The sequence below is a fragment of the Cygnus olor genome, chromosome 6, assembly GCF_009769625.2.
Source record: "Cygnus olor isolate bCygOlo1 chromosome 6, bCygOlo1.pri.v2, whole genome shotgun sequence".
Classification (NCBI taxonomy): domain Eukaryota; kingdom Metazoa; phylum Chordata; class Aves; order Anseriformes; family Anatidae; genus Cygnus; species Cygnus olor.
The window spans coordinates 2,681,302-2,706,418 of NC_049174.1; the positions used below are offsets into that span (position 1 = coordinate 2,681,302).

The 25,117-nt window shown below is 39.7% G+C and overlaps 1 long non-coding RNA gene across 1 annotated transcript; it reads right to left on the minus strand.

Annotated features, from left to right (window-relative positions):
* Positions 1-2,323: 2,323 nt before the first annotated feature.
* Positions 2,324-15,168, minus strand: LOC121072319. The gene is made up of 3 exons (XR_005821120.1): positions 14,967-15,168; positions 7,994-8,157; positions 2,324-3,183 (listed from the first exon to the last, which is right to left on the minus strand). It is a non-coding gene; the product is annotated as an uncharacterized LOC121072319 (long non-coding RNA).
* Positions 15,169-25,117: the final 9,949 nt, after the last annotated feature.

The window sequence follows — 25,117 nt, forward strand, 5'->3', positions numbered from 1 at the left end:
CTGTAGTATACATACTGCTGTAAGAGGCAGAGGCTCTCTCTTCATCAGAAAGGATTCATGTTTGACAGTGCAAACATAACTAGTATTTTGTTCTAAACATTATCTTCTCTCCCTCTTTGGTGGGGAGAGGTTAGGAAAAATTTAAGTGGAGATATAAATACTTTGGCATTTTAAATCCATTTTGAGGCCTCCTAAGATGCACAAAGGAATTAACCCTGTCATAAACAGTTTTCTTCATACATATTTATATAGCATACGAAAAGCTGCTTCAAAGCTTCTCTGCTATATGTGGGCAAAACTGAATTTTCCTGCATAAAGATAAGTGGAAAACAACTTAGAATCACTGCACAGCCCCGTTCAGAAGGGACCTCTACAGATTATCAGGTCCAACCTGATGAAAGCAAAGGGAGTCTAGATGAGGTTATCTCGCACCCTTTCCAACTGCACCTTGAAAACCTCCAGCATCACGGCGATTATTCATTCACAGTCCCCATTTCTCTCATTGTTTTCCTTTTTTAGCTGGTGCTGGTCTGCTAGAATCTGGGTAGAGAGGTGTCTTCTGTACCATGCTCAATGGCTGAGAGGACAGCAGGTAGTCCAAGTGCCAGTTTATTCAAAATCCAGAGGATGAGAAGAGCAGCTCTTCCCAGGCACAGTAGTTGACCCTGAATTTATAGTTATTCAGGAGAACAGAAAGCTCTGAATGAAGACCTGGATGTTCCCCCAAAATGAAAAATTAATAGAAGAAGGAAGGGGTTGCATCTTTTCTTTTCCCTTTACAATCTGAGTTTGAGATGTTTGGCAAAATCTGATGGCTGTTATTTTAGCTCAATTTATACTTGTTCTCTTTTTGCAGTTCCCTGTCAGTTACTGCAGTAAATGCTCTTTTAATTTGCAGAAGCAAATGTCTCTCCCCAGCAGCACAACCCTGCTTTTTCTTCTTTTTTTGAAAACACTATAATGTCCAAACACTTCAGCCTTAGAACAAGTAACTCAGCAAACTCAGTTTCATCTTTGCCATCTCCAGATCCAGAAATACAAAAAAAAAAAAAGTTTCATTTTCTGGGGGGGAGGAAACTTGGCCTTGTAGCCAGAAACATCCCAAAAGACCCATTTTTACTGATTTTGCCTTATGCTCAAAATCCTTTTTCTTGACAAGTTAACCATGTCATTTGAATTGTGTACATAGCACATGAGACATGTTCCTTTACTTCCAGAACTGTGTTATAACTGCTGCCAACCAAACATCTGTGGAATAATTGTCTAGTTCATCAACTAGTTCGATTTTCTTTTATGAAATAAAATTTGGACATACGAGTGATTCTGCTCCAGCACCACATTCACAAGTTTTATGCTTCCTAAAGTAGGATGCCATGACTTACAAGCTAGTCTTTTTTTTTTTTCTTCTGCAGTGACAGCTGTTGCATAATTATTCATGTTCCTTTCTGATTTGTCCCCAAGTCAAAATTAAGTTGTCAAGGAGTAGTGGATTTGACTTACCAGTCCAGCTCTGGGCAGGAAAGCAGCTCCAGCAAGCCTGACCTACTATTAAATGTTTGTGGCCAAGAGCCAAAAGGTATGATTCTCTGAAAGTTAATCACGAGGTGTTGTTTTTCCTCCCAACAAATTGCTCAGCAGCTCTTCCCCCCCAGGATCACTTAAATAGCAGGCTCAGTTCATGCAGAGATGAAATTTCGTTTCCCTGTGCAAGAGCTGCTCCTTTGGAAGATGAGATTCACCCTATTCCTGTCCAAGAGAAGCATTAAAGGTTTGTATCATCAACAACCCAGGGATTACAGGTTTTCAGAAGACGTGTGGTGAGTTGCTAATCCTACAGGACAGATTAGGGCCTAGGCAGTCACAGAAAACAGCAAAGTCCATCTTTTTCCCCTGTTCAGTGGCAAGCTTAACTACTTTTCCCCTGGAATTTCAAAGAAAAATCAAAGCCAATCCAAAATCCCAGCTGATCAAGATATGGTTTCACTTGGTAACTTGTTCCCACCGAAAGAAGGGTGCTCTCCTCTTTTCTTTCTTTTCTGCAGGTCCTGTGCCTTGCTGTACTGACCCTGGCTCCTACAGAGACAAGTCGGTTCACTTCAATTCACCACACTATGACAGTCCTGCGAAGGGAGGAATACAGAGCTAGAAGCAGGAGAAAGATGGAAAGAGTCTGAACTCCAGCACAAAATACACATGCATGTGGCTCCAAAACCAACTGATGCGTTATTTCTAAATGGTCATTGTGAAGTTGCTCATAAAACATAAAAACTCCATTTAAGGATTTTCCTTAGAAGCTCCAAAGCCAAGGAATTATTTCCTCTTATTCCATGTAAAACATCTACTATGATTTCCTCTGGAAGTTTTAATAAAATTAAACAGATCAAGGCAGCCATACAAATCACAGCAAGTAGCTTTGGTGTGTGTATAGCTTTCCCAAACTGGCTTGCAGACCACTGCAGATTCACAGAGAGCAGATGACCGAATTATCTCAGGCTACCCCAACTTTAAAAGAAAAAAAAGAAAAGATTTTTCTGCCCCTCTACCGGTCCCAACTCATTCAATCTTCTTGGACCCCATCTTGCTTTGCAAGTTCCAGTAACATGTGGTAGCACATTAACAGGGTTTGGGAAGAGATCTGCTCAGCACGTCTTTTTCAGGTCTGCTTTTCTTTCCCTTAGATGGTGAAAGGTAGATTGATTTGTGCTGGTACTTTGGCCAGTCCCTGGCTTCCCATTTGCTTCTTCACAGATTTTATGAAGGACACGAACTGTGTGGCTGCCAGACTTTTATGACTTCATCTGTAACATTTACCGTGTGCCTTCCCCAGTTTGAGCTTGTTTACTGCAGTGTCAGTCTCCGCCAGAAAAGGTGAAGGTTATTTTATGACTATGCAGACGATTGCCTTGCTCTCAGTACTGTCTGTAATGTTCCCTGATTTGCCACACAGCTTCCCGAAATACACTTTCCAGGGACTCCTGATGACTTCCCATGCTGTTCGCACTTTGCCATCTGCTGCCCTGATACCACTGTCACAAGGCATGGGTCTTTTGGAGAGATGGAGCGAGAAAGTCCTTTTTTGCATTCAGTATCCCCGTTGTCTGCCTCTGAAGCCATCATTTTTCATGTTCTGGAGCCTTTCAGAGGGTGCGATGCAGAAAATAGCTCCTGTGTCTACAGTGGATGCTGCCCAAGTTGTAATATTGTGTCCAGCTCACAGAAAAGAAAAAAAAAAAAAAAAAAAAAAAAAAGCATGACAAGAATCCAGGCAAGAACGTGAGATAAGAAACATCCCCCTGTACGCTCTATCATGACATCAGTAACTTTGCAATAAAGACTGGGGTATATAGCAGGAGGCAGCAGCACTTGCAGCAGAAGAGAGCCTTTTGATGCAAGGAGCCACCAGGACCAATGAGGTGGAAAAACAGTTACTAACCTAAGCAATTTGGATGGATTTCAATGACTGCAAAACAATAATTTGCAGAGCATCACGGAGACCGCGGCTCCTCGAAATTTCCTTGGTATTTTAATTAAACTGAATGTGATAGTTCCCTCTCCTAACACCCCACCTGAGTTGCTTTTTCAGAGAAAAAAAATCCTTCAGCATTTCAGAGAAATGATGTGCGGGTCCGTTAGAAATGCCCCGAAGGGCTTATAATTCATTTGGAAATAAATATGGCCTCCAGATCCTAGGGTAGGACATTAAGCAAAAACATACTTAAATTTGTTAATTGTTTCATACAGTATTGAAGTGCGTGGGAGAATACTGGAGTTTTCCAGACATTATTTAAGCCTGCATCCCCACTGCTCTTTGAAAGTGATTATCAACTTATTTCTCCCAAAACTGTTATCATTGTCACAGCTTCCTTGTCACACGCTGCTCAAATCTGACATGAATGGAAAGATATTGTTTGCAAAGTGGAACATTTTAACCTCAAAATAGTGTGCATGTATTACACGTTAGCATATGTATTTAGAAGCACATCAAAAAAAATCTGGCATAATATGCTATATTATTTCCTACGCATCCTGTACAATTGAGTAGAAGAAGTTTGTCCAAATCTCATATTTTAGGGGTTATTAAATAGGGAGTCAAAAAACACTGAACATTTATGACCAACCATTCTCAGAAATAGTTCAAGGAAAGTAATTGCCAAAGGATATGAACAAAGTATTTTCTGATGTGCAGTCCTGCCTGCTTTCAAGTGTATTGTATTTCTTCCCTCACCTGTTGCTGAGCCACACCTTTATCATCTCAACTGTTTGATTTCATGACTGTTATAAAAATATATAGCAAATTAGTGGACTTGACTGCTATCTGTGAGGAAATTGCAGCTGCTCGACAAAATACCATCTTTATGATTAAATTTTGTCCAATTCTTTTGTAAAAAAAAAAAAAGGAAGTCACATCAAGAAGAGACAACACCTTTGCTTGTGGGCATATACTGAGGTGAGCGGTCTTGGGATTTCTTCAGTAACCTTTGGGTGAGGATCATCATTTATACGACACTTGCAAATTCCATAAACAATTTTATAGCTAGAATGGTTTTTCCAGCAGTACTTTAATACCATTAAAATGCAGCTATCTTCAGTGCTTTTCTGTTCCCCCTGCAATAAGCCCCAGTACACCTCTGAAAGAGACCCCAGTATATTCTTTTCTATGCACCCCATGCCTGAGCAGTAATATCTTTTGTTATAACCTATTACCTCTGGAAGGAGTTTCATCTTTCTCCCTTCATACGACAATGACGAAGAGGGAATGACAATTCCCACTTCCTCCTGATGAGTATCATGTTACAGGAATCTATCCCAGAGACCTAACAAACCAGAAATATATGATTTTTGAAAGTTTTTTGGGCTAAATTGGAGAATTTATTAAGCCCATACCTAAACTAAGTAAAGAAAACATTTTATACACAGAAATTTGATTTTTATGCCTGGCAAGTTGCTTTTTGCTTCTCTTTCTATGTATTTTGAAGTACGTGGAACCGATCTTAAATTTCAAAATAAAAAACATTGCTACTCCACTACATACAACAACCTCAGTGTTACTGTCCAGCTATCAGTGAATATTTAACTTTTTTTTTTTTAATTTTAATAGAAAACTAATGCTTCAAGATCAAATGGGGAAGAAACCTACACCAAGTTTCCAAGAAACAGAGAGTAAATATTTCTGTCATGACTGAACATGAAAACTGTCTCAATATTGTTTTCAAGCACTCAAGAGTAATGGACACAGACTCTGAACTACTTTCTCTTTTCTGAAGAGCAGCCCATTAGGAGAGACCCTTGATGGGGAACTTTTTAAAGTTTTAATGAACATGGCTTTCCCCTTGGAGCAAAGAGAAGGAAGGAAAGCAATTTAAAAGAATGAATGCAAAGCATAAAACCAGAGAAGGAGCATCTTTCAAGTTAACCCTCACTCACATTAACACTGGTCCATCCACCTCCTATTCTCATATTAAGAGGAAACCTGGCGAGGGCAGAGTTTTGCTGTCAGACATTCCTGACAGCACTACAAAAGTGCACAGGCAGCCCCAGGAGCTGCCCAAGCCAGCAGAGGATGCTTAACCATCCTCTTCAATAAAATAAGGACAGAAATGTGACCACTTGCGATAGAAAAACATGGAAGCATGAATGCCTGCAGGCTCAGGTGTTTAACACATGAAAATGTTGATTTTGATTGTATGCAGGTAAGTCTCCGTATCATTGGCTAGAACTGCCTGTCGTCTTCAGCAAGAATCACTCGACACTGGCTGTCCCTACAAAACCAGTATAATTTGTGAAAGCTATAAAATGTGTATTTTTTTTTTTTTATCTTCCCTCACTCTCTGGAATGAGATTTTAGTATTTGTTATGAAATCATTATTACCAGGAAAAAGATATATAACACCTTCTCCTCTCATAATAATTGATAGCATAATAACTGTCATCGTTGTGAATGGCAGAAATAGGAGTGACAGACAAATAGGATTTGCACCTGGAAATTCTTTCTTGAGCATGTTACAGCTACTCCTCTCACAACAGGGGTGGAAAGCACAGTGGAAGAAGTATAGCTGTATGTGTGTGCACTGCACAAAGCTCAGTGCTGAGGATCTTTGGTACCTCGAAGCACAGGGGTTCCTGTGTTAACAATTCTGACATCAGATACTTACCTTTTGTTGAGAGCATCAGATAGCTAAAGAGGAAAGGGTTGTTTTGTACTGGAAAACATGAACTCTGGTATTTATTCCTGTTACAAGTTTCCTGTATCATTCGGGAAATACACCATTTAATGTCCATCTCATTTCCTGGCCTGGGAAATGGATACCGACATTTGGCTATGGCTGTAGTTTTTATGTGCCCACGAGTACATTTCAGTTCATTTATGAAATATGTAGTTAAGTGATCACTGAATAACAGCTCAAATACACAAAAATCAAGCTTTGCTAATACAGCAATTGCGAATACATAATGTCGCCTGAAAAAAATCATCTGGAAATCTACAGAGCTGATTCCACTGAGAACAACTAGGGCTTCCCCTCTGCTTTCAGCTTCTGAAGGACTTCTCGTCAGCGTCATAGAAAAGCTCTCATGGTTTCAATGTGTTTACTTCCCTTCTCACTTTAGTATTTAGTCAGCCATTTTCAGAGAAGTCATGGACAACTGAATCAGGTATTTGTGTATTTTAACTTTTCTCCAAAGCCTGGAGAGGACTAAATAAAATTAAAAATGGAATACAAGAAAGGTCCATGTGAGCATTCCAGTATACATTGCCTGAGATTATCACCTAAGGAAATGACATTTTTAAATCACGCTGCTTGCACAGGTTGGAAATATTTCAGAACAAAACCGCTTACTCAAATTATACTACCTTTCTTTGAAGTTTTAGCTTAGAAATAAGAGTTCTTGCAGTTGATAATACATCCTTAAACTCATGCATAAACATTTAGCTAATTCCTGGAGTCGTATGTGAAGACAGGATAGTTTGCAGCTGTGAATTGTGAATGCTTTAAAAAAAATTCAGTATTTCCTCAGATCAAACCCTAAATTGACTTGTTATGCTCTACTGTGGTGCATATACAGCTGTTAAATTCATTACTACATTTGGTGCAGTTTCATTATAGCAGCAACAATTTAACACCCCATAGTGGCAACTCTAAACAGAAAATTAAATTCAGCATTTGCTTAGTTCAAGCTATGAAAACTATCTGTATATGCACAAACATAAAATCTCTTTGAATAATAAGTTTACATTGATATGATTTTTTTTCCCACAGGTATTAAAACAGATCAACTAGAGCAAGGCAAAAGAGGGAGGGAGAAAAGTCATGTACTGTGCAGTTATTGAACCTGATAGGTAAAGTACTGTCCAAGGGCAATTGTATGAACAACAGGAGTGATTAAGGAAATGGAGAACTGCAGTGAAAAGACTCAAACAGCTCCTGATTGATTACTTCAGAGATGAGGTTGATTGCTTCAGAAAGGAGATTTGAGAGAGCTGTGTTGAAAACATACAAAATAATGAGCAGAACATGGGGAACGGGTTGTAGGTTTCCATCCTCCTTTGCTCTCCAAGCAGGGACAAGGGGAAGGAGCAATGCTATGCTGCAGGGCTGGGGGGCACAGTGGCCCCCCACTGCCCCTGTGGGGCCTGAGCCTCCACAGCCCCCAGCTGCAGCCCGGGGCATGGGGTAGGCAACCCCAGAGAGCCTGATTACATGCCTGAAGGATGGCCTCCACCTGCTGCATGCTTTCTTGCGCCTTGCTCAAAAATTTGTATGAGCTGGAAGCATCCTTCTGGAGACAAATACTTAAAATGGTGGCAACAAGTTTGATTCTGTGTGATTATTCCCATCTACTGACAGATAAAAGCAGCAAGAATATATGGCTCTCTCCTACTTGAGACAAAAGAAATAGAGTAGCAATTAAACATGGCACAGCACGGAGCAATGCAGACAGCAAAGCCAGGCAGTCCCAAAGCCCTCCCCAGACTTGCTGTGAAGAGGTCACTCACCTCTCCCGGGTGGTGCGGCTGCTTTCATTCCACTGCATCCTTAATTATACTCATGTTTGTAGGGCAACGGCAGGGACTTCAGGCTTCATCTCCACTCAACCACAGCCAGCAGGGGTTGCATTAATACCACTGGTGCCAAGGTCTTTTAAAGATAGAAGACCCCACTGCAAGTCAAGAAAGGATTTTATTTTAGGGAAAAAAAAATCCTTTGGATGGCTTCTAACCCATAGAATGAGATAGGGCTCAAATTCTGCAGCTGGAGTTTTTATCCAGTTTAACAAAAGTTACCAATAGCATGTCACAGAGGGAGCAAAATATTATTTAATTTGGTATTCTTTCTAATGCAAAAGCATAAACAAAGAGACCTTTTTAGCAATCGATCACGCAGTAAAAGCAGCAAGTGTGCTCATGGTAATACTTCCCTGGCATCATGCTATGATGTTTACAACAATCTTCATCAAGCTCTTCCAAATCACTCTCAAAATGAGGCTAACAGATACCCTGGCAGGTTAATAGGACAGCTCTGCTTTCAGATGCTCATGCCAAAATAGGTCATTCATGGATATTAACAGCTAAGAACAGCGCTATTAGATTAAATTGCATATTTACCAGAAACATATTAAACATCTTGCCCTTAGTAACGTGTTTTTTTCCTCTTCTCTCTCTCTTAAAAAGGACAATTATTTTATAAAACATTTATGGGAACTCAGAAACTAAAGTCAAAGAGGTTGTTAGGCTGCTTGTGAGCATGCCTTTTCCTGGATCTTGTTCTGAGCATTTGATTAAGGACAATGACTGAAATTACAGGAATAAGACATTTCCCTATGCTGGTGAGACTCACAGATCTTTCACGACAGGAGGGAAAATTGCATTATTTTATCTAACCTCCTGTTAAATGCAACTAAAAGAATACTGGTCTAATCCTGAAGCTTCTGAACAAAACTGATCACCTCCTGGTGTTCAGGGTGGAAGTCGCAGGACAAAGCACTGCTGTGCAAAAGCAGGGGGACTTCTGCAAAGAGCAGGAGATGCAGTAGCGCAGTGGTCCTCAGCTCAGCAGGATGGAGCACTCTGCTTCCCTCGCAGACACAGGGAGACAGCAAGGAGGCCACCTCCCTTAATGCTGCTGGCATGGAGTTGAGACAGAGCATCGCAGGGTACCAAGACATACACATTCACAGAGGAAAACAAGACGAGCATTGCTTCCTTCCTCTGCAAGTCCAAAACGGACAGCAGCCACGTCTATCCTAACATGTCATCTCGAGTCCTGACTGAACCGAGCCCCTTTTCCACACCATTTTAGTTGAATGGTGGTTTCTGATTAAACAAAGGAGGAAAACAGTGGAGCTAAAAATAAAAGTCAGCATTTACTGGCCTAAAGACCTGCTTCCAAGCTTGTGGCAAACATCCAGCTGGGCTCCTATGTGGCAAAGCTGAGGCATGTGAGCACTATAAAAAAATTGAGCAGTGACATTTTTATGCTTCTCCTAAACATTCCCCCCTCTCAATATTGTTACTGCAGAATAGCAGCCGAGGTAAAAAGTTATGGGCAATCTTATGCGTATGGAGCCTCACCCTATACTGAACTCTGCGTGAATGCCACGAACATGTGCAGAACTTCACTGATTTCTACAGGCATGTGGGATAGTAAGAAATAAAATACCTATTAAAGATATGAATAGATGGTGGTGGCATGTCGCTCTTTGCAATGCACAGAAGTGCACACGCGCAATGCATGTTCTTTATGGCAAACAGGCTTGCAGGTGGGGTAACGTGGAGGTGGAAGACAGAAGAAGGGAGAGCCTCAGTGCTGCCAAGCTTTTCACATGCCACTACAGAATTAGTAAGGCTGGGAAAAAAAAAGAGCCATAGGTGAGGAAATATCTAGATATCGACTCCACTAACAACCTGCCTATTCTCGCACTTTAGGCCTCTTCAAGACAATACTCAAGAAGAAATTAACTCTGGATGACTCAACCACCCGCCTAAGTGCTGCTCTACATAATAGCCGTTCTGCCTGACGTGGGCAGCAGTTCAAAAAAGTAACAGGGAAATGATTCTGTATCTGCAAATACAAAGACTTGATGCTATTACTTCAGAAGTGCTTACTTCCCCTTGCCCATCACAGTGTAAAACATCACAAAAGCCATTTTGCCCTCAAGAAACAAACTTTAAAAATCAGAATTTGTCACAGGCAATTTATTTGAAACAGCTGAAAGAAAAGCTATGTGGGAGATGGTAAATGATCTTGTTAAGAGCCTCTGGAAAAGTACTGGAAGACGCTTGTGTCTGCACGAAAGAAAATTCTCATCAGGTGCAAGTTTACTTCCCAAAAAGTCAAGCTGAAAGCTTATCGGATTGGCAAAGGATTACCTTACTTACAGCCATGTAAGTAATTTAGTGACACAGTGTTGAAATAAGATAAGACTGGGAGTAATTAGATACTTATTTAACAGACAAAACAGCAGAATACTGTGCGAACACAGACTTCCCACCATCTGCTGCAGGCCCTTTAAAGGTCGTCTAGATCACCTGAAGTGCACTTGTGCCTGGTAAGCTTAATTAAGAGCTCAGTGTAGAGTTTCACAAAGAAACAAATTACTAATCCTCCAGTCAAAAACAGGCAAATACATATGAGTTTAGAGTAATGCTTTGCAAAGCTGCTCCTGACCAGAGCATTTTGCCTTGTTATGTTTGTGCAAAAGAGTTTGCACACTGGAATATGCCAGGGCATTACCTCTGTCTGCAGGTATTGGGAAAAAAATTAAGTCAGCACTCTGAGATCTCAGTTAATATTTCTGGAAATCTCTTCTCTTTGAGAGAAAAAAGCTTGCATATTTCTAATAGTGTTTCCTGTAAAATCTGGATTGACTGCCACTATGCCAACAAAAGCATGTTCCTGGTCTGTGTTTTAGCAGGTTTTGTTAATTCATTTTCCTCTGACCTCCAGCAGCCCTTCCTTTCTACACCAAGAACATAGAGCAGGTTATCGAACCAAACCAGTAAAATGCCTCCCTTCCGCTCGATGCCTTTTAGGAAAGTAGCCTCCTCCTGCCTGCAGAAGCATTGGCAGCTTTGGGAAGCAAAGTCAAATTCTTGCATTCAAACCAGAAGTGAACTGTATCAATTTGGCCAAGCCTGAAGAAAAAGAGCCCACACCACCCACCCAGCTGTAGAGCAACTACTCTTGGACAAGGTGGCACGGGGCCAGCCCTGCTCCTACTGCAGTGGTGCTGATGAGGCACCTTGGCTGCAGGCTACATATTATGTGAAACCTTAGTGCAGCAACCTGCTGGACCTCAGCCCTTTGGAAATAAGTAAACACACCTCTTCTCACGGATGACTTTGTCCCTCGATGCACAACTGAGAAGGGGGAAGCACAAGTCTGTGCTCTGTGGAGCCATCAGCACATCTCCCGTTGGTGGCAAAGGTCAGAGACATACAAGACAACTGGAAAACACTGCTGTTCTGCCAAGTATATTTCCACCAACACAAAGAGGATATCATCATCTAACATTATCAGCTTCTGATATTTCCTTCTCTTTTTCCAGTTAATCTTTCCACAGGCATTGCCAAGTAGAAATAATTTTAGGTTCTGTTAGTGCCAGTGAAGCTTCTCTGAATTCCCTCTCTGCAATACACCTATCTGATGAAGGAATTGTTTGTTTGCCAACTTTTTCAGTGAGCGTGGAGCTCAGGTCCTCCTATACTGTGTGAAATACGAATGTGTGTCACATTGTGTTACTATCATTGCAGTCACTAACAGAAGTGGAAAAAAAAATCACATCCAGTTCAAACATTTATTCTTCAAAATAGCCCCTTCTCAGTAAATTTCAAAGTTGGTTCAAAATAGCATTTGTCTAAATTCCAGAGGCAGAATTAACACCATATACTGCATGCAGCTGGACAGAGTAACATGCTCAGAAACGAAGAATCCATCCGCATCTCCCTCAAACAAGAGGAGAGCCACTGGAATGTACTGGAATCATTTTTCTACTTCCCTGAGTCATAGAAAAGTTTTTCCAATTTCTCTCCTTATGAAGTCTCAGAAGTGACCAAGCATTCTTCTTAAAACTTAAAACTATACACATATATTTAAGAATTTGCTTGAATTTATGACATTTTAAAGTACTCAAATTACAGTGTACCAATATTAAAATATAAGACGTTAAAAAATTTCAAAATAAGCAAAAGGTATCAATGATGTTTCTAGTAGAGAGAAATGGCCTTAATCAATATAAAACTAACACCTAACATTATTCTTTCAGATCCTTCTTGACTTTAAAGCAAACATGAAGTTACTTTTGGGATTGAGCCTGAGGTAGCTTGAGATCTGTCACCGTGACAGGAAGAATAGCTGGTAAATTAAGAAAAACAATTCTCCTGTTGAAGTAGGTAAATGTTCTGTATCTGAAAGCAGTAACCAGCTCTAAATAAAAGGGCAAAAAAGCTTTTTGTAACCATGCAAAGCAGACATGCAAAAACTGATTGCAACAACTGTAGTGTGTCACAGCATCTATAACTAACAAGGCTAAGCTACCTGGTACAGATCTGTGCATGCCATGAAATACTGTAGCAAAGTAGGGGTTTTATTCTGTACCTTCTTCTTCTTTTCTACTTCTACCTTCGGTTTTGTAACTTGATAAACATTACCTCCCCACACAGCAATCAGCACTTTCATAAAGTGGGGAGAAAGGAATCAGATTCATCCCCTTTCATTGTATATAAAAAGGTTTATCTTTAAAAAATATCTTTTTAACTTAGTCCAGTTTTTCTTTTGTCATCCCCAATAGCTTTTACAGCATATTACATACATTGTGTACACTAACTCTTAGAGAGAGATCATTGTGTTTTATTCTTTGCTGTAGGGTAACGTTCAAGTATCCTCTCCGGGTATTAATAGCCAGAATAGTTGTTAATGAAATTACATCTTGTGTTCATTGTGTTAGATAAATGAGAACTTACCTATGATGTTACTGGGTTTTAAGAGACTCTTGTGAGTGCTTTCACACACAGGCTTGTTCTAGACTATAATACTGCTTATGGTTTTAGATACTTATTTTATTAATGGAAATATTCAGGTTAATAAAATAAGCCCCCAAAGATTTCCACTTCCTACAGTTCAGGACAAGCTACGCATCAAAGAAATGCACGCCTTCAATTTGCTCTTAGCCTGCTTTCAGTGCCAGACATTTCTCTATGCAACCTGTCGTTATGCTATGTTGTTCCAAAAGATGCAGAAAAGCATTGACTGACTCATTTGTTTTACACTGTAAAGTATGCAAGCTGCAAACATAGAGCAAACGATGAACCATAAATGCAAATCCCTTGCTCAAAAGGAAAGTCAAACCAAGGGATCTTAAGAGACAGAACTCATCTCTTTCACTAGATGTTAAGCATGAAACCCATATGAAGAAAGTTATGCCAAAATTCTCTTGAAAGAGTTACTAATAACATTTACATATGAGCAGATATACCTTTGGATTCAGCCAGCAAACACAGGGTTATCCACAGTATTACGCTATGGGCAGCAAAATACTGATGCTCATGTGCTCAGGATGCGTGAGCACGTAAGAGCCTGTCCTTACAGGGCCTTCTGGTGAGAAGAAACCTTCACACAGTGCCCAGGGACAACAACAAAGCAAAACGTGCATACAAGACAGCCTAAACGGGCTGATATCTGAAAAGCCCTGGCACTGAAAATTTGCATTTTATAAAGTGATTTAGCTTTTTAAGATACGTAAAAAGACATACACAGTTGTAGGTTATGACAGTTTGTGGGCCAGATAGGACTTCTTTCCTCTTTTCTGAATAGCTATTTAATAGGTTCAATATTCAAGTTATTGAATCAAAAAGAACGAAACAAACACACACCAAAACAAGAGACACACCACAAACCACCTGAAGACTCTGATAGCTATGACACAGAAAATGTTGTCTACAGCACACTCCTGACAAGCTACAAATGAGCATTTGCAGTATGTTTTGGAATATACCCCACCTCCTTCAGAGATGCTTGTCAAGTTCTTCCCTACTGTTGATGGTATGTAAAGGCATAAAGCACTTCACATGCCAAAATAAAGTAGTTTATTTTGGTTTTACTACATAAGTAAAACTATCCAAGAAAGATTTATAAAAATAGTTAGGAAAATCTTCAGCCTACCAAATTATGTCCTTGCTACATTTAGAAAGCTAGAATCCAGCTCTTCCAAAAGCTTTTAAGAAGGCTCTCTTGTATGCCTTGAGAACGAGCTGCAAAGAGACTCTTTTCATAAAGAAAGGGCTTTCATCACCCAAGCAATGACATAGAGGTATTCAAAGCAAATTACCATTTGCATTAAATGGAAACAAGTTTTACTAGGGAAAAACAACCAAAAATAACTAATTAAAGCTAGCATTGAGAGTGTCCTCAGAGCTCTCACCACAAAGTCAAAGCAATATATCTGTAAAGATGGGATGAAATTACAGCCCCTCTGCAGGCAGGAACAGACTGGCTGTTCATGAGCCGAAGCTGCTAACAAGACAGCAGCAGTACCACAAAAGTGCCGAGACAAGGAAAGGAAGACAGCGGCTAATTCGAAGTCTAGCCAAGCTTGAAAGAGATGTTTTCCCCCGCCCTCTAAGAAGTTATGGAAAGAGGGATTAATAAAAGCACTTTGAATTGTTCAGGCATCTCTCTCCGCTCCCTTCGGTTTTATGGCACTCATCACAGCTTTTTTTTTACACCCTTGCAGGCTCAAGTTGCCGCAGACAGCAATGAAGGAACAGACCAGTGCTTCTGCAAAACTGAAAACACCACTCAGATGTTGCAGGTCAAAGGAATCAGAGAATCTCTTTTCTTTGGCTATTTTAAGGATAATGAAATGCTATTGTAGTGTAAGATTACAGTTTCTCCTATTAATTGCCTGACTGTTCAGCCTATGTATTCTTGCAGAAGGTCACATAGGTTTAAACTGAGAAATAGAGCACTTACATTTTGATCAAAGACAAAGAATTACAGTCACCTCTTCGCAGCTTCTGGAAAAATTCTTGGTACCTCCTCTTTCTCCAGAGAAAGAGCCATCTTCCTGAAGGCAGGATCACTCAGTTTTGTGTTGCCACTGAAAGCTGCTAACAAATAGTGGAAGAATCAGGTTTGAAGGAAAGGTGGTCTGTTCTGGTTGTGGTTTTGTTTGTTTTTCTTCAAGGATATAAATAATAAAAGAGTTAGTAGCAATATTTTGTCTTTTTGTCTTAGTCGTAGCATCTCCATGATAAAGAACCTCAGGTAAACTGGAAAAACCCGTGTAAAACATTCATTGCTATTTTAACTTGGTCTTTTCTACACCTGGTAAATGATGGGGGAAAGCTGTAGCAAATTCATCTCAGTATTTATAGCTTAATACTTTTCTAAAATTAACATTTTCTGAAACAAAGGATAAATTCCTAATATATCTGTACGTAAAATAAATAAATCATGTAATTGTAACCCTCCAAGTTTACAGAATTGTTTTTCGCATCTATTGTCTTTGCTGATGCTATCAACACAGTTTTTGCTTACAAAGAATGCCTGCAACAATGATCAGCCTTTTTTCCCCTCTTATTAATTACAATTAAAACATTCCTCCAAAAATGTTTCTTGAACAAACAGAGCAATTTATCATTTGTGCATGGTTAGAAATTCAGATTCAAAAATGTTTGTTCCAGCAGGCAACACTTAGTCAAGGAAAACTAAAAAATAATAAAAAATAATAAAAAATGGGCAAACAGGAGGTCAGTCTCCACAGAGATTCAGCTGGAATGATAAATGAAGCTCACACACTTCACGCCTGGACTATTTGGAAAACAAAATTACCTGCTGGCACTTGTTTCCTTTTCAGCCCTGCTGTCCATAAAACACAAAAAGCAGTACAAGTCCCACAAAGTTCTTGACAGCCGTACGTGCATTAGGCATGGACTTATTTGCTTCATGAAGCCGCTGCGAGATTTTTCAGCTCCCACTGTGGACCAGACCAGAAACAAAAGTGAGATGTAAACTGTGAGAAGGCCCCAGACACCGAGCAGCCATCCCAGCTCTGCCGAGTGCCATTCAACTGACGTGAGAGTGGTTCGTCTCCCATGTTGTCAGTCACAGCAGGTGAAGCATCACTCATTAGCAAGGCTGTAAGCAAGTAACAGCGAGTTCTCCTTAGCTTCTCCACCTGCTCCAACAGAGGCCCATCCTGGTGCTTCCAAGGCCTGAGGACATCCTTCTCCTCCCTGCCACGTCTGGTGGAGCCCGGAGATGGGAACTGGGGCCTGTCCACACTCCCCTCCTGCTCCCAAACAGTTGCCCGATTCACCACTCATGGAGCCACCACATTAGGAGAGATGGGGTCAAAGTCCAGAAAGAAGAAGCCTGGGAGGAAGTACAGGACCTCAGCAGGGAAAAGCAGGAGAAAATAATGGCAGGGAGTAGGAAAAAGGTGGTGGAAAAAGGAAGGTTGCACAGGAGGAAAGCAAGCAGCTAAAAGGACTTGGAAAGACTGGAGATGGAATCCAGTTGCTTAGCACTGTGGTTAAGATCTGGACAGCAGGATTCCTCACTTTTGGTACTATCTTCCCTGCATTTCCCTACGTACTCTTGAAAAAAAAAACGATATGGGTCCCTCTTAAAAGATGCTTAACAATATTGTCTGAGGAAGGCAAAGACATCTAAAGCAAGACAGCATTAAAATTAAAAAAAAAAAAAAAGTTTTAAGAAACTGGTGATATTTTATGGATGCAAAATGGTGCTATTTTCAGCTACTTAACCCTACACACAATACTTCCTTTGCAGAACTGAATACAAATAATCTCTTTTGATTTTTAAAAGCACATTAAAAAAGAGGAAACATAAAACCAGGAAATGACTTTCCCCAGCATTTATTCTTCTTAAATTTACCAAGTGATATATTAGACAAGTATTTTGGGTCACAGTCGTACTGCTACAGCTTCAAGGCCAACCTTGTGGCACAGCTGCAAGAATTTACTATCTTCTCAAAGCAACCTGGTGACAAAAGCAGATGACTACAGCAGACTGGTTAGGACCCCCTTGCCCCATCACTGGCACTGGAGGGAACTCTGGCGAGCCCTCTGGCTGCTGGCTGCTGGCGCCCATCCCATAGCACTCAACACCACAGAACTTTTATGTGGCTTCTGCTGCCACCATAAATCTTTCTGATAGTTTATTGTGCAAGATATCAGCCCCAGTAAATGCCAGTTCTGTTTTACGATACAAGAAGGAAAAAAAAAAGTCTGTAATGATCTGCCTAATGATTGCATCTCATGAGAAATTTTATATTACAACAATAAAGCGCCTGTTTGTTTTAATCTTTTATTACTCTCTAAGGCCTCATTGACACTGTACTGCACAGAATTCACACATACCCTATGAAGGTTTCATATCTGATGGCCCTAAATTATTATTTAATAGATTTTTCTTTTAAAAAGTACTTTGTAGATTGAATTTTTCCCCTTTTTCCCATGATACTGTGCAACAGTGTTAAAAACCCCAGGCAAAAGAAGAGAGACATCTTTTACACTCAAATATCAAGGGGATGAAGTTCCAAGCAGCAGCATCCATTATCTGCAGATAAGATGCTTTTCAGTCTTGGCTAACACAGGCAGTGGAAGTGGTTACTTGTACCTCAGTTTGAAATGATCAAAGTGAGGAAAAAGGATTAGATGTCAAAATACTTGAAGTGTATCCCTTTGATCAGGATCAAAAATCAAGGCTGAACTTTGAATATAATGTGCTAGTACATTTCAGTGGTCCTTTGAAGAGGAAAAACCCTAAATTCATGAACGTGTAATACCGTTGCTATGAATGGGATTATAGAGCTGATGTCTTACTCTCTTTTCTTAATTTGGTAAACCCACCATGCTTACGACTTTCAGCTCTTGCTTGGGAAGCTGAATTCCTGCTTTGTAACAGGGTCGCATCACACACATGCTCCTCATAACCGGCGGTGCTGGGACTGGCACCTGATTCCTCACCGCCACATGTCTATCAGAAATGAATTCAATGACACAGGTAAAAAAGCATGGTTTTCTTTTACTTTTATCCATTGCTTAAGGTAGACTCCACTCTGTATCATGCTCCACTGTCTTAGATGTTATAAAAATATATTAGGACAATGTCCTTTCCCCTTGAGGTGCGTATTGGGCCTTGAAACCACTTACACAAGAGTACTGTTAAAGGACTGAGACAATGGGATTGTACAGCAACGTAAGTTTGCTGTGAACTATTTGATTACACAAGTAGTAATGGCTTTAAACTAAAAGAGGGTAGGTTTAGACTAGATATAAGGAAGAAATTCTTTACTCTGAGGGTGGTGAGACACTGGCACAGGTTGCCCAGAGAACTTATGGATGTCCCATCCCTGGTAGTGCCCAAGGCCAGGCTGGATGGGACTTTGAGCAACCTGGTCTGGTGGGAGGTGTCCCTGCCCATGGCAGGGGGTCTGGAACTAGGTGGTCTTTAAGGCCCTTTCTAACCCGAACCATTCAGTGATTCTGTGATTCTATCATTACCACCAAAAAAGCATTCAAAACAAAGTGACAAAATAAAATGAGCAATCCCTGCTACCTCCCATTTACCAGGTCACTAATATGGTGAAAAGTGCAGCAGAGGAATTTGAAATTCAGAAGGAAGACGTAGAAGGAAGAAGGGTTCCTGAAGGCCAGTTTCCATACAAGAAGTCTGGCACGGAAACCATTAGCAGATTGGAATCTCCACTCAGGCCTGACATGTAGAAGCCATGATGAGGTAAACGAGGTAAGAAAAGGTCTGAAGGTATCTAAGCGGTCCCACTACTTCGCAAGCTAAGAATGAACAAACATAAAGAAAGCAATTGCAAAACTGACTAATGCACAAGGTCGCATCAGACTAGGTCAAATCTAAGCATCAAGGTTGCTACACAGATTCTCGAGATAGCTGTAAAAATTAATAAATTAGTAGCATAAACAGACTTACATAAAGAAGACAGGAAAGTCAGCACGTAGTAATAAATGGGACCAGGAGTGCTTTTAGTCCTGTATCACCTCTACTACGAAACAACCTTTTTCAGGAAAAATTACAAGTTCAAGTTGTCATTGGCAACTTCATAGTAACTTAAATTCAAAGCCTGGATTGAAGTGTGCTATTTAAACAAAAAAACACCTCACTTTGTTGTTGATAAAGATTTTACAGAGAGTTCACTCACAATACTCACAAATGCAAAAAGGTAAATGACTGGACTTTTATGTGAAATGACAGCTTTGGCTAGAAAATAAGAGAAGAGGCCAAGAACAGAGACACAGGCAATGACTACCAAAATTATTCTGCTACAGTTTAAAAGCAAAACAGTATGGAAGAATATTATAGCATGCCCAAGTCAAAAATAATGCAGGTAGTCAGCAATACACTATCTGTTTTGCATTACTATTTGGTCCCTCCTATGTTTTGGAGCCTGTTTGTTTGCTTCAGTTTTGAGGGATAAAGTGTCATCTTTTTAAAACAATGTCTGTTTGCCACATACTAGGAGTTTGCATTCTGCGCTCATGTCACTGAGTTGCTTTTTGACCAACAAGATAAAATGCAGCTGATCACTGTACAAAATCTTTTTGTACTCAAAAGTACGCCACCTCTCACATTAACATACAATGTGCAAAATAAGGCTGGCTACTGAAGCTGCCTCACATTCACTTTTCCACTGTTCAAAAAAAAGTTGCTTTTAATTTCTATTCCTGTAGTACAAAAATGATACAGGCTCAGAAATACCAGAGAAGAACCCTAACTGTCACCAACAGGTGTTTTTGTTTGTTTGTTTGTTTGTTTAATTTCTTGGAACAAAGACAAGTTTTGAGAACTTTTATCTAATAAAAGTTTTCTTAGACTAAGATACATTGTGATCAAGCACCTACAGTTCAAAAGAAGCTTGCTTGCACCTTGAGGAACACCAACTGGGAAAAAACAAAACCTAACATTGGTTTTAAAAATTTCCTGTTGATTCTGGTACCAACTCCATTGTCAATAAAGATGAATGGCACAATCACATGCTAAGGAACTAGGAGCCGCTCTGAACTGACAAACGTGAACAACAACTAGTTTCCTTGTGAAGTTATAAAATTTATTCTGGAATTGTTCTGTTCACGGATGTTTGGAAAGCTTTAGAAAGATTAAAGCTTTGCAGTATATTATGCCCTTCCAGTTGTACTTTACCTCTACACCAACAAAAGAAAACAGAAGAAAATGTAATGGAAAACGTTTTTCATATAACTCCTAATAGTATAGTTTAGTATGTTACATATATAGTTATATAGTATATATAAGTTTTGTATAGTTATATATAGCATAGTTTTTCTATGACATGTTTAAGATATAGTTGGTTATTATATTTAGGCAATGACCAATGTGCTTAGTTCTCTGGGAGTGAACAGCGCAAAAAACAGTGGTGATTTGGGAAATCATGATGACAGACATTCATTCAGGTTTGAAATAATGACACTATGAAATAAGCACTCTGGGACTGAAGAGCTGCTTTCAACAGTTTGAAATTATCACACATCAAAGGTTCAGCCGAAATTAACCTCTAATACAGTCCTAATTTATCTAATGAAAAGTACTATGTATCTCACTCACACATAAGTACATTTAGTGATTTTGTGTGTTCTTCTAGTAAGAACTTCCTTCCCATAATGATGGAAAGTTTCAAGCTTGTAAAAGCAGCAATTTGTTCCCTGGTTTGCCATGAATAGTTCTTTGCTAGGGAAAAAAAAAAAAAAAAAAAGGACTTAGCCATGTGACAAAGACTCAGACAATGAAGTCAGCAGCGAAAGAAATGACTATGTTCTGCATTGTTAATTCCCATAATTATATAAATTTAATCCTCAAAGTTTGCTTTAGTCATAGCATTTTGTCAAAATGGGCTTTTGATTGAGACTGTGATTTTTTCCCTTCCTGTCCACAGCATTATAATGCTTTTCTCATCCACTTCTAAATAACCAGAAGAAACGCTATCAACAGTGAGATTAGGTCGTGCCCAAAGGTCACGCCAAACCTTATTCAAGGCAAAATACCACCTGCAGATAACCTTGAGCCTTCCCCCCCCTTGCCAGGTCTCCCCCATGTGCACCCAAACACTTCTTGCTCTCCACAGCACCCGCCGGCTCAGAGCCAGGCGAGGTGACATGGAAAGCCGCCTGGTCTCACATGCTGCCCAAGCGCCCCGCTGCTGGGTGTGTGGGAGCAGGACGCATCCCGCGCCCCAGCTGCTGCCGTTTGCTATCGAGCAGCAAGAGACTCATGTTCCGAGAGAGCTCCTCCAGAAGTTTCACTGCTTGTAAGCCATTGCATTGCCAAACAACATAGAAGGTAGCTATTGCAGAGACAGAACATGCAACAGATACATCGGCAGACTATTTTTTTTTCTTTTTTTAAATTAACAACAACCCCCATGTTCTTAAATAAGGGATGAAATTGAGCTACAAATCAACAAAATTAATCCCCCAGCTAAAAATTATGTAACAGCATATGAATATTAACTTTAAATCATAGATTAAAAGAACCAAAAAATAAGGTTAACTGAAGTAGTAAGAAGAAACCAGAGGGGAATAATTTATAGGATGATGTGGATCAGAACAAGTAATGCTGTTTTAAAGAGACTCAAGCTTGCTAAAACATATATAGTCAATAACGTAATACTGAAACTCTTCAGAGCATTCCAGTAACACGTGAATAATTAGCATTTGCATCCACATTTGAGTCCACTTGGGCTTAGCACTTAATCATGACCACAGTGAAATTAAACAAGTCAGACAAGATAAAGGAAACAGCCTTGAAGAGTGGAAGTCAGGTTTCAAGATCTTCTCCTTGTAATCAAGTGTTTTAATTTTTGAAGTAATAAAGTTGTTTCCTTAGGAGTATATATTTTCCCCTTTCTTCTAATCTTAATTGAACATGCATAAATCATGTTAAAAATGTTAACGTATTAACTGGAAACCTAAATATAGAACAGTTCTCGCAGTCTGAGAATAAGACTAATTTTGCTGTTAGACCCATGGACAAGATTTCTGGGAAGTTTTTATCACCTCATATAATCTCCCAAAGCAATCAAATAATGTAAATAAAGTTGATTTCAATATTAGCTACTCAAAAATATTTTTTATATTCTTAAAATATTCACAAAATGCATAAGTACATAAAACACCATGTCATAGTATCACAAATGGGATATTATATGGTTAAAATCAAATGTAGGACATAAAAATTACTAATTAGTAGTTCAGAATATTAGATTTCTTAGTGTAAAAGCATGTCTGAAACTATTATTTGATGTTGCTAACTGTTCCATTGTGAAGAAAAACTGAATACGGCACAAGCTGAGAGAAAGCAATTTTAGAACATTGCAGCAGCAGATCAGCACCTTGGTACCAGAATAAAACTGGGCAAGAAGCTCAGGATTCTCACTGAGGATATGCACAACTTACTACGAATGAGGACTAGAGTGAAGGTGTGCACCCTGCCTGCTAGACCCAGATTCTGGGAGACAGAGAGGAATACACAAGACAGTTGTAGTTCAGAAACATAAATGAAAATAAAGAATAGAAAAATTTTCTCTGCATTAGAGAAAAACACATGAAAGTGTAGGTGTGAAGTACTGGGGAATATTCAAGATACAAAACAACCTCCAAAACTTCATTTCCCATATCCCATCACTAAAGGAAAAAAAAATAAAAAATAAAAAATAAAACAACCCTAATGCTAAAATTGTAGGATGTTTCTCATTAGTTATAGGCAATAATTCATACCATGTTCAGAATTATCGCCTATTGCCTATAGCTTTAGAAAATACCAATTATTACTAATTATTATATTACTAATAATAATGGCATGTGTTTTTCCTTCTGGAGCAGAAGGTCTTATTCTTGGCTGAATTTCCCCCCCTCCACACACCAAGTTGAGAACCATGAGCCCCAAACACTTGTCTTCATATGTGAAATTCAGTTTAATTTTCATAATCCTGAAGTGTTAGACCAAGCATGACATATCAGAGGGCAGCTAACAGGCTTTCTAAATCTACCTACGTTCTTGGACCAAAATTCCTTTACTGAAAATATTAACCTGACCTAATTTTGTTGGTATTCCACTCTCCTATTTAAGAACGCATGTTCCAGGAAAAGGAAATGCTTCAGCTAGATAAGAAGCAGGCATCCAATATCATCAAATTTATTTAGAGGAATGTCTTTCAGTACTACAGATTTCAAAGCGTAAAAAGTGAAAGAAATGTATCATTATTGTTGATGTTACTATTACAAATGATCCAAATCAAAATGGTTTGACCTTGAATCACCATAATGCATTTTAAAAAAAATGAATTTTACAGATCTTTCTCTCCTGTTCTGCCCTCCACCTCTGCAAGGTTACATTTTCCCAGAACTGTCAGGGTTCTCCTTTGCTAACACAGTTTTATTTTAGCAGAGGTTCTAATAAACAGAGTTTATTTTTCCAGGTATGCTCTTAAGAGAATAAAATCTGTTTGAATAGAACCTTTTTGAATAAACTGGAACAACAATTTAAGGCTTTCTAAAGTGAAAAAATGTAGCATCTTGAGAAACTAAGTGACATCTCAGCATGAGCCCAGGAATAGCTAATACAGATTTTATTGAAAACACCAAGTGGACACCTTCAAGCATTCAACGAGACATTCACATGGTGGGAATCTGACAAAAGGAACAGAGATGTCTAATAGGAACACTCTTCTGGGAGTGCTTTGCCAAAGCAAAGGATGGGGCTAAGCACTGTGAAGTCATCCTGACTCACAGAATAAACTGAAATTAGTACTATGTCAAAGGAAAAATCCTCACGTTATTCCAAGACAAACATCACCTCCAATATACTTTGTGTAGGGTTTTACCTGACACATGCTGCATAGGTGAGACCTCACAAGTCCCTGGTCTAAGGGCATGTGTTGCTTGTACTGTGCTCTAAAACCATGCAATCTGCTATCTCTTTTGCTATGTTGGAAGATGGAAAACAAGCTGAATGTTACAGGTGCTATCACTCCCCAGAACCGAGAAGTCTTCCTGAAAATTAAAGCCCTCTATAAACTGTTTTGGAGAGAACCTCTCCAGGGACCATCCAGCCCAGAAACAAAGATATGAATTAAGCCACTGTTTTCCTACAAACACATGCTAGAGCTAAAGCACCATTTAAACACTTTAATCTTGCTACAGAAATTGGGCTTATTGAGCAGCAGTGAGGGTGCACACAGAAATTTCAGCTTTAAACTTCTCCCAGCTATAGAGGACAAAGTGAATAGTATGCTTTAGTGCTCTGTGTGCTGAAGTGGTCAGTATATAACACAAAATTTTGAACAGCTGGTCATACGCATTATTCTTCCTTACAGCAACTACTTCTTTGACTGAGAGAAAGCTCCAGATGTTTGTTGCAGGGCTGCCCAAAGGAAAGCTCAACAGATGTGTCCACTGCCATAGTCACATTCAGGTAATGGGTCTTTGTCAGGTGAGGGTTATTCTCAACGCATAGATGTTGGACCTCAACCCTTCCATAGCCATAACCGCGATGTGATCGTGGTGCTTTGGGCAGGAGCAACACAATGCCTGAAACCCGAGGCTATGGGGACGGCTCTGGATTTTATGATGTAGAATTAACGCCTTAAAATATCACACACCAAAAAGTTTAAGAACAGTTACAGTAAATATGCAAGTCCCCGCTTGAGTACTTAATAAGGAAGAAGTAAAAGAAAAGGGATAACTGGCTGCTGCTCTCCTTCTCTGCAGTGCCTGGGGTGGCAGGAGTCCACAACAGAGAGGAACTGCTCAAATTAGCACCTCTTCAACACCTTTTCAGAACTGTGTAATTAAAAACTAATGAGGGCAAACTAAGGGAGAGTGTTTTTCTTTCCTGGTAATTTGGCGGCAGTTGTTTGTCAGCAGGCTACAGACCAGGGCAGGGAGCTGGCTGTATTGAACGTCCACCTGCACCCGTGGCCCTCGCCATGCTTTTCCATCACAAGTGGCCTTCTGTCTGTCTGTCCGTCCTGCTGACCCCCGGCCCCACCAGTACATAAATTTTAACTCCATTTCATCTTATCCAAATTAAAACATTTGTGCCCTGGCCCT